At 41.0% G+C, this 10,163-nt stretch overlaps 1 pseudogene; it reads right to left on the bottom strand.

Moving 5' to 3' along the window:
• Positions 1–4,860: 4,860 nt before the first annotated feature.
• Positions 4,861–5,972, bottom strand: LOC138398438 (peptidyl-prolyl cis-trans isomerase A pseudogene; annotated as a pseudogene).
• Positions 5,973–10,163: the final 4,191 nt, after the last annotated feature.

Raw genomic sequence — 10,163 nt, 5'->3', positions numbered from 1 at the left:
AGAATTTAAACTTTGTAGCTTTGCACGTGCTTTGACAAAATAGCTTGGTGTTTTGCAAAAGTTGAGCTTGTTGCACTGAGCCCAGGTTTGGGATTGTGCCATTTTAACACCGTGAGCTACATTACTTTGCCTATCTGTGTTGCTTATTCTCTCTGAGTCTCAGTTTCCTTATTTATAAAATGTGGTTAACAATAATATCTACTTCATAAGGTTTTTGAGGATTAATTTAGATGAGGCACGTAAAAACACTTTTCAAACTGAAAAGAATTATACAAATGTTAGTCCTTGTTATCATTTGCAATTTTTCCCAAAAGATTATCTCAGAAATGGCAGGCCTAATTATGGAACAATAAAAACCTATTGGGCCATCGGGGTGGCTCACGCCTGTAATCCTAGCACTCTGAGAGGCTGAGGCAGGAGGATTGCTCATGGTCAGGAGTTCCAGACCAGCCTGAGCAAGAGCAAGACCCCCGTCTCTACTAAAAATAGAAAGAAATTAGCTGGACAACTAAAAATATATGGAAAAAATTAGCCAGGCATGGTTGCCCATGCATGTAGTCCCACCTACTCGAGAGGCTGAGGCAGGTTTGCTTGAGCCCAGGAGTTTGACAAAGGTTGCTGTGAGCTAGGCTGACACCATAGCAATCTAGCCCGACACCATAGCAATCTAGCCCGACACCATAGCACTCTAGCCCAGGCAACAGAATAAGACTGTCAAAAAAAAAAAAAAACTATCTACAAAAAATTTCTTATTCTTAACAAGAGGCTATTAGAAATTATACAGCATGCACATATTATCTCACTCTAATTTGTAAGTAGGCAAAACGTACTTTGAAGACAAAAATAAGAAATTCAGAGTTGAACAGTGCCAGTCTCTGACTTGTTCTCAGATGCATACCTCGTCCTTCCCCATGTTCCGGCTGTCCTCAGTATCATAGTCAGTCTTTTCCAGGCTTTCCAGCATGAAGAGGTTTCACTGGGAAATTGAAGGCAGGAGGAAGGGAGAAGCTAAGGTATTTCTCCATCTCTGCAGGGGAGCATTAGGTGATGTTTCTGGCAGTGGCAGCAGCACTTCCCCTGTTTGGACTGGTCTGTCGTGGTTCCAGCTTCTTCCAGGTCACCCTGGCCTCTGTTAACACCACCTACTCCCTTTGTCCCTCCAGCCTAGGGGTGGAGATAGCTTCCTGCTGTTGCTAATCTCTGGCTTGCTGTTTGCCTTCTCAGATCTTCTATCACAAGTGTGACCAATTCCTTGTACTACATTATCTCTGTTTTAAATACTACTTAGAATGGTTTCTGTTTTCTTGGTGAAACACTTTAACTGATATACTGCTGTCTAAGTTAAAGTTCTTTTAGGGGCAGGCAACAAAAACTTTCTATAGCCAGTTTATGCAAAACAAAGAAAGTAGTGGGATTTATTCAAAGGATTCAACAACTAAGGCTCAGGAAGAACAGGAACCAGACCAGCTCTGGGAACCCAAACAGTAGTAGTTTTCAGAACTTCTCTCCAGGGCACTGCTCTAATAGCTCTCAGACTCTGTGCCTCTTTGTTCCAAATTTCAAATCCTTGCGAGAAGCTGCTTGTCCTATCTCGGGGTGATGAGCCCTGACTTAATTATCTACAGCTGTGGTTCTTAAAGCATGGTCCCCAGACCAGCAGCATCCATATCATCTGAGACCTTGTTAGACATGCAAATACTCAGGTGGCACCCATAGATCTACTGGAAAAGAAACCTTAGGAATGGGTCCTTAGTAAGTCTTCCAGCTGAATCTGTTTGATGCACATGAAAATTTCCTAAAGACTAATCTGTAGCAAAGATAACAAGATAGTGTGGTTCAGATATGATCACTCAGGACCTATCCCTGTGTGTTTGGGAGTCTTCCCAGAGAGGAGGAAGTGTGAACCTGGCAGCCACCCCAAGAGGTGTCCAGTAAAGCTGGTAAATCTGTCCAGGGTCTTAGTGGCAAAACTTGGTTCTTCCTGAGGGAAAGGACTTTGTGGCATTCTGAGCCAACTATTCAATTTAGCTACTGAAAAGGCACTTGGAAAAGATTCATTTCACTGTGTTTAATTGAGAGCTCTGAAAAACCAGCATCAGGACAGAACAAGGGAGATGGAATCATACAGGAATGTGAGAACAGTAACAGTAGTATGGTTAGGCACAGTAAGAGGGGAGGTGAAATAGCTACAACCACTCAAAACTCTCTCCAGACTAGTTTCATCCAAACATCTCCTCAGAACTGAGAAACGGAAACTCTCCTTTGATGCCTCTTAGCTATCAGCCTCTGCATAACTGGCTTACTTTTAGCTCATCTACTAGAACCACACTGTTCAATTCTGTAGCCACTGGCCCCATGTGGCTACTTAAATTTAAACTAATTAAAATTAAATAAAAATGTAAAACTCAGTTCCTCAGGCACAGTAGCCACATGTCAAGTGCTCAACAGCTACATGAGGCCAGTGGCTACCATATTGAACATCACAAATATAGAATATTTCCATGATTTCAGAAAGTTCTGCTGGAGAGAGCTGCTATACGCTCTGTTACTCATAAATTTTGAAACTTTGCTCATGCCAAAATCCACCTTTTTTTCCCTCCATCTTTCCGAGGTCAAATTCCAAAGAGAGAGAATAAATGAAGAAAGAAAGAAAGAGAGGGAAAATCTAATTGTTCTAGTTCACCATTTGAAGCTAGATCATACCATAAATCACTGGCCACCATGGAAAGGCAGATAGCCCAACAGAAAAATGGCCAAAAATCTTAAACATGTGCTACACACATAAACACACATAAGCATATCCAAATGGTCAATGAACATGAAAAGGTGCTCAAATTCATTAGTCATCAGGGAAATAAAAAGACTACAGTGGGATACTACTACACACCTATCATCTTGGTTAAAATCAAAAGGACCAAGTATGCTAATGATTGGCAAAGATAAGAAGCAACTTAAATCCTACACTGCTGGTGAGACTGTAAATTGGTATAACTGCTTTGGAAAAATCTTTGTTAGTATTTACTAAGAGTAAACATACACCTCATTTATGGCCCAGAAATTTCACTCCTAGCAATATATCATCAGAATTGTGTGCATATGTTTACCAAAAGACACCTATTTGCATGTTCATAGTAATGGTATTCATTATAACCTAAGTTGCCATGCAATATTTGAGATATACTAAGAATATTATTTGTTGTTTGTTTGAAATTCAAATTTAATTGGGCATTCTGTATTTTTATTTGCTGAATCTGGCAACCCTGTGATAGGATGAAAGCAGTCTCATAGACACAAAGAAATGAGTATGACTATGTTTTTGTGGGTTTTTTTTGAGACAGAGTCTCACTCTGTTGCCCAGGCTAGAATGCCGTGGCATCAGCCTAGCTCACAGCAACCTCAAACTCCTGGGCTCAAGCAATCCTGCCTCAGCCTCCGGAGTAGCTGGGACTACAGGTATGCACCACCATGCCCGGCTAACTTTTTCTATATGTATTTTAGTTGTTCAGCTAATTTCTTTCTAGATATTTTTAGTAGAGATGGGGTCTCACTCTTGCTCAGGCTGGTCTCGAACTCCTGAGCGCAAATGATCCTCCCGCCTCGGCCTTCCAGAGTGCTAGGATTACAGGCGTGAGCCACCGCACCTGGCCATGACTACGTTTTGATAAAGCTTAATTTACAAAAACAGTGAGCTGGCCTAAAATCATAGTTTGCCAACCTCTGCTATCCAGCTATGAGAATTAACAAGTCATGTCTACATGTAAAAATATGGATGAACCTCACAAAAATTACATTGATAATGGAGATGGTGAGCATTGTAGTGGGGGAAGGGCACGCCTCAAATCATGGTTTGGGTGTGGCAAAGTCATAACATGTAACTAAAATGTTTGTACCCCCATAATATCCTGAAATAAAAAAAATTACATTGAGTAAAATTAATATATATGATATGAGTACATTTACATAAAAATTTTAAAAAGGTAAAGTTATTGATAGTGTTAGAAGACAGAATAGTGGTTACTTCAGAGGACAGAGCATGAGGGAGGTCTCTGGGATGCTGGTATTGTTAACATTTTTCATCTGGGTGCTATTTATGTGGCTGCTTTACTTTGTGAAAATTCATCATGCTGTACGCTTACGATTTGTGTGCACATATGCATGTACATTATATGAAAATATTAATAAAATATTTATATAAATTAAAAACTAGGCCAAATTATCTCAAGATCATTCCCAGAAGAAATTGTTTTATGTATTCTAGTACCCAGGTTTTGGGTTTTTTTTTCCTTTGGTTTTTCTAATTGTAACAGTTATTCATATTCTTTGTAGAGAATTTAGAAAATACTGCTACTTAACGTGATAAAAATCACCCTTGAGCTTAAAAAACAAGGGAGAAATATTAACATTTCTCCTCCTACCCGCCCCCAACTTCCCTTTCATTGAATTTTTCTTATATCATCAGCATTTTAATGGCTACATGGTATTTTTATTATGTGAAAATAACCGTTTTTTGTTATGTAGTTTTTATTTAATAATCATAAACTTAACTGTGTAAGTCAGCTAGACTTGGAGGAGAATAAGGAAAATATGGAACCCAAAGAACTGCAGCAGGAGCACAAAGATTATAGGATATTGTAAGCAGATGGGGTGGAGGGGTGTTCTCCCCAGCTACAGAAAGAATGGTCTGATCTGGTGGGTAAGATAAAACAAAAGCCTGCCAGGTATGGTGGTGAAAGCCTGTAGTCCCTGGAAGGCTGAGGGGTAAGAATCCCTTGAGCTCAAGAGTTGGAGGCCAGCCTGGGCAACATAGGGAGACACCCTCTCCAAAAAAGAAAAAGAAAAACAAAACACATGCAAAATTTATTAGAGTTGTCCACAGTCTGCAAATGGTGATCTTGCTGGTCTTGCCATTTCTAGACCCAAAGCGCTCCACGGCTTCCACAATATTCATGTCCTTTCTCACCTTGCCAAAAACCACATGTTTGTCATCCAACCACTGGGTCTTGGCAGTGCAGATGAAAAACTGGGAACCGTTTAGGTTGGGTTCAGCATTTGCCATGAACAAGATGCCAGGCAGGACCTGTATGCCTCAGGATGAAGTTCTCATCATCAAATTCCCCCCGGAGATGGACTTGCGCCAGTGCCATTATGGTGTGTGAAGTCACCGTCCCGGCATGTAAACCCTGGAATTATTCTGTGTAGGCAGGAACTCTTATAACCAAATCCTTTCTTTCCAGTGCTCAGAGCATGAAAGTTGTCTGCTGTCTTTGGAACTCTGTGCACAAACAGCTCGAAAAGAGATATGACCCAAGCAAGGTCTCACCATCCACGGCCATGTGGAAGAACACAGTGGGGTTGACTGTGGCTGGCACCAGCGTCTACCAGGCAGCCTAAAGGTAACCATTTCTATTTAATCTCTATTATAGAACAAATCATTTCTACTTTTTTCATATTATTAATAACTGTGATGGTACATCCTAGTTCAATTTTTGTGCCCATCATTGATTATGTTTTTAGAAGTAAATACAGGGTAGGAGGATATAAATGCTTTTAATACATATTGCCAAATTGCACAGATACTTGTTTTTATTACCTGTAGATGTTATGCTTGATGTTTCCTGCTAGCTAGCCTACATGGGTCTGGCATCCACTCTGAGAGAATTGAATCATGCCCTGAAAGTAACTTGAAACAAATTCTAATAATGTTAATGAGTAGTTTAGAGAACTATCAAGTAGGAATGAGTGTCCAAGGGAAAAGGAAACACTTTCTGTGGACTGTAGTTATCTGGCCTTCTAGGATATGCTAGGCGTATTAGTTTGCTAGGGCTGCTATAACAAAGTACCACAGAAATTTGTTGTCTCACAGTTCTGGATGCTCGAAGTCCAAACTGCATTCTAGTTGGCAGGGTCGGTTCCTTCTGAGGGCTGTCAGGGAAGGAAGGATTTGTCTCTCTTCTCGGCTTGCAGATGGCCATCTGCTGTCTATATTTCATCACATCATCTTCCTGCTACACATGTCTGTCTCTGTGAATGAATTTCCCCTTTTCATAAAGACACCAGTCATATTGGATTAAGTCCTACCCTAATGACCTCACTTTAACTTGACTATCTCTATAAAGACCCTATGTCCAAATGAAATCACACTCTTAAGATCCCAGGAGTTGGGACTTCAACACATGATTCAACATAAGAATGGGGGGTGGGTTGGAGGGGTATACAATTCAACCCGTAACAGTGGATAAACCCAAATAAGGCAAAACTGGTTTTCTTGATCTCAGCAACAATACTTTGTGTGTTATGGTCACATAGATGTTAAAGGAGTTGAACATCTGATTAGGAAATAAAGATAGAAGTGAAAAACTGAAGATAGCAACCTGAAACTTTTCAAGAAAAACAGAAACTAAAAAACAGGGTGCTTCCTGAATGATGGAGGAGCCTTGATGCTGACTGTTTTGGGGTTTGTTTGAAGGCTGAGGTCTTGCCTACGGATACACGGTCCTGCCACTCTTGATCATGAATTCTCAGATGAAGACTCTACCGGCCTTCCATTGGTAAAAATTTCCTGGCCATACATTTTAGACAAACCATCCTAAGTTAGCTTTAAAAATATCCCCTACTGAGGGTGTCACACAATTTTCATTTTATTTTTCTCTTTAAACATCAAATCCCTGCATGGGCTCTTTAACCCTAAAATGGGCAGTCCATGTGTGGCTAAACCTTGTCTATAAGTGAAAGATGGGCTGGGTATTCCCATAGAGAGAAAATTCTATTTACTCTTTTGGTTTTTGTAGCTTTCTTTGCTGGGAATTATCCTGCAGATGTGTTCTCCTTTATGGCAGAAATATTACAGTGCGTAGGATTTATATAAGAGGCTTGTTTCACAGCAGGTTGTGCTAGCACTTAGACACTGGATTTGAAGATTAGGGACGACTTTAGTCCTTTAGTCCTTTAGTCCTTTAGTCCCATGAGAACCTTGTGATGTGGAATTTCTCATGGAAAGCCACACTTCAATACAATGTCACGGCATATCATCTTTGTGAGAGTATTCTCTCTTCACCAAACTGTGATTGTAACCTTTTCTCTCGGGTTTTCTATGCCCCCTCCCTGTGTCTCAAGCTCCTAAAATAATATTTTGGGTTGTCAGAAGACTAACCACCCAGTTAAAGGGGAAAAGGAGATATTGGAATGCTTTATTCTGGCTTTGCTTTCCTGCAAGTGACAGGTTTTCTTCTCTGAGATTTATGTTATTGCTTTAGAAAATTATACTCATTTAAATCTAACATACTTAAAGCAAACAAAATATAACCCCATTACTTTTCACACATATGTAACGGTGATTCTGAATAACAGGGTTATCTCCCTCTTGACTTACACATGTAAGTTAACTATGCTTAAAGGTACACCACCTCTGGCTACGAGCTCACTAGAATTTGTAAGTTGAGTATCTTTGAGTAATTTCCTTGCTAGGATGGGAAACTCTAAAGAAAACCCAGATGTTTCAGAGGTGAACATAGGATTTTAATTAAGTTTGATTGTGTCCTGATTCACCAGTGGCAGATCCTCACAGCCATCATTTCAGGAAGCCTTTTCACAGCGCACATCCCTACTTAACATGCACGTGAAGAGTTCCCTGCTAAAGGCAGAGCTAGGTCAGTAGTATGCTGGGACTCCATGGCACTGACTCACGGAAACAAAATCCATTGTCAAATTTCAGGAATTTTGTGAGCCAGTTGTTAAACGCAGCCAACATTAAAAATTAAATCATATAAACTTACAATTAAATAAATAATATTGAAAACAAAGATAAAAATACTCAAAACCTACTACTTGTTGATTGTTACTACATTTTACTATGATTTATGCTCTTGAGGTTTTCTGTGAATCTGAATGGTGGAAAAACTATGTCATGATGTGCTGCTGTACATATCTTCCTAACTCCATGTTCAGTGACATCATACGGGTAGCAAAAAGTCAGTCATGGTGGAAGTATTTATGACACAGAAATCTGCAAATGCTCAAGTAAAAGCTTCCCCTAGGGATCCAGTTGTTAAACATTTACTGGCATCTCCATCCCCTTGTGTTGGTAACAGAAGAGAATAACCTTCCTCTAACTGCATTTTTCTCTTGTGATTTCATTTTGCTGTTGGATTCTAGAGTTCCTAAGTTCCTAAGCATGTGTCATTGTACTCCACTTGGGCAGAAGTAAGTGTGGCGTGAGATCCTGAGCTGAGAAGAGCCTAGCTCCTTATTGGGTTCAGGAGCCAAGCGTTTTTCCCCAAACAGGAAGGAGGAATTTGGTGATAGGTTTAGCGGGGATAGTGGTTTTGAACCAGGAAAAGAAGGAAGTCAGCTGGGGCTGTTGTAGGTATCAGATGGAATGCAGAGAGAATTCTGGAGTAACTGCAGTAGCACTGAGGCTGCATGACCACACAGCATGCCCTTAAAACAGGGCTTCAACATGCTGTCCTTAAAAACATTTTCACCAGTCTGCAAAATAATGGTAAAAATAATCTTAAAAAGACAGTGTACGGGAGAATTGCTTGAGGCCAGGAGTTCGAGATCTTGTCTCTACAAAAAATTAAAAAAAAAAAATTAGCTGGGCTTAGGGGTGCTCAACTATAGTCCCAGCCTGCGGTCCCTAACCCCCAGGCGGAGGACTGGTACCAGTCCGTGGCCTGTTAGGGACCAGCCCACAGAGCTCTTCTGGCAACCCCTGCCCCAGTCCTGTGGAAAAATTGTCTTCCAGGAAACTTAGGGAATGGCAGTGGGGGAGGCGGGCAGGGGACAGCACACAGCAGGGAGCAAGCGAACTTCATCTGTATTTACAGCTCCTCCCCATCACTGGCATCACTGCCTGGGCTCTGCCTTCCTCCCCATCCCCCCTTACGCGCCCCCCCCCCCACCACCTTAATGGAAAAATTGTCTTCCATGAGACCAGTCCCTGGTGCCAAAAAGGTTGGGGACAGCTTGTCCCAGGTACTGGGAGGGTGAGGTGGGAGGATGGCTTCAGCCCAGGAGGTCGGGGCTACAGGTAGCTATGATCGGGCCACTGCACTCCAGCCTGGGCAACAATGTGAGAGCCAGTCTCTAAAAAAAAAGACAATGTATAGCAATGTAGAGAGTTTCTTATTAAATGAAATGTTTTAATATAAAGGGCTGTTCTTTATTCTAGGATCATAGGTTAATTATGTCTAGAGTAATAAAAACAACTTTATTAGCTGCCTAAGGCCATTAGGAGGATGCAAACTATATACAGTTATGCACCCATAACGACAGACTGCATACATGATGGTGGTCTCATAAGATTATAATACCATATTTTTACTGTGTACCTTTTCTCTGTTTGGATGTGTTTAGATACAGAGATACTTACCATTGTTTCTGTTGCCTCCAGCATTCAGTAACATGCTGTATAGGTTTGTAGCTTAGGAGCAATAGGCTATACTATACAGCCTACGAGTATAGTAGGCTATACCATTTAGGTTTGTGTAAGTCCACTCTATGTTGTTGGCACACCATGAAATTGCCTAATAATGCATTTCTCAGGATGTATCCTGTCATCAAGCAATACATGACTATGTATAGGTGGTTTATATCTTAAAAATCACTTTGTCTCAAAAGTCCATTTTGGCTCATTTCCCTGGCTTGCATTAGAGAATACTTCTTTTTTCCTTAAAAAAAAAAAAAAAAAAAAAGATCAATGTTATAAATGATGATCAAGTTCCCAGGCTAGACCACAAAAACGAATGCATCCGAGAATAGAGTTGAGTCTATTGACCTTGTTAGCTGAGGTCTGAATGGTGGGGAAAGGGAGCAATCTTTGCAGGAATGAGATGTCAAAGAAAGGAAAGAGCATACTTTTTCCATTTTCTAAGCCAATGGATTGTGCCCTATGAAAATCTGAGCCAGCTGAAGTTTGTCCTCATCCTTGCCCCCACCTCACTTTATTCCTTGCTGTCTTGTCAGCTGGCATGCCCTCTCCCAGGGCCTCCATTCCCTCACAGCACCCTGCATTCTCCCCCACGGCACCTTTGCAGGTCTGTCTGAATCCTAAAGTGCTCCAAGTTCCGGAAATTACTTGCTCCCTTCTCCCTTTAGTCAACTCATGCATCCATTTTTCCAACACAGTGTCTCGGGAGTCACTGAACAAATTTACACAATTGTGT

This window comes from Eulemur rufifrons, chromosome 2, assembly GCF_041146395.1.
Source record: "Eulemur rufifrons isolate Redbay chromosome 2, OSU_ERuf_1, whole genome shotgun sequence".
In the NCBI taxonomy this organism is placed as follows: Eukaryota; Metazoa; Chordata; class Mammalia; order Primates; family Lemuridae; genus Eulemur; species Eulemur rufifrons.
Note: the sequence above shows the minus strand (reverse complement) of the source record. Positions and strands in the feature narration are given on the sequence as shown.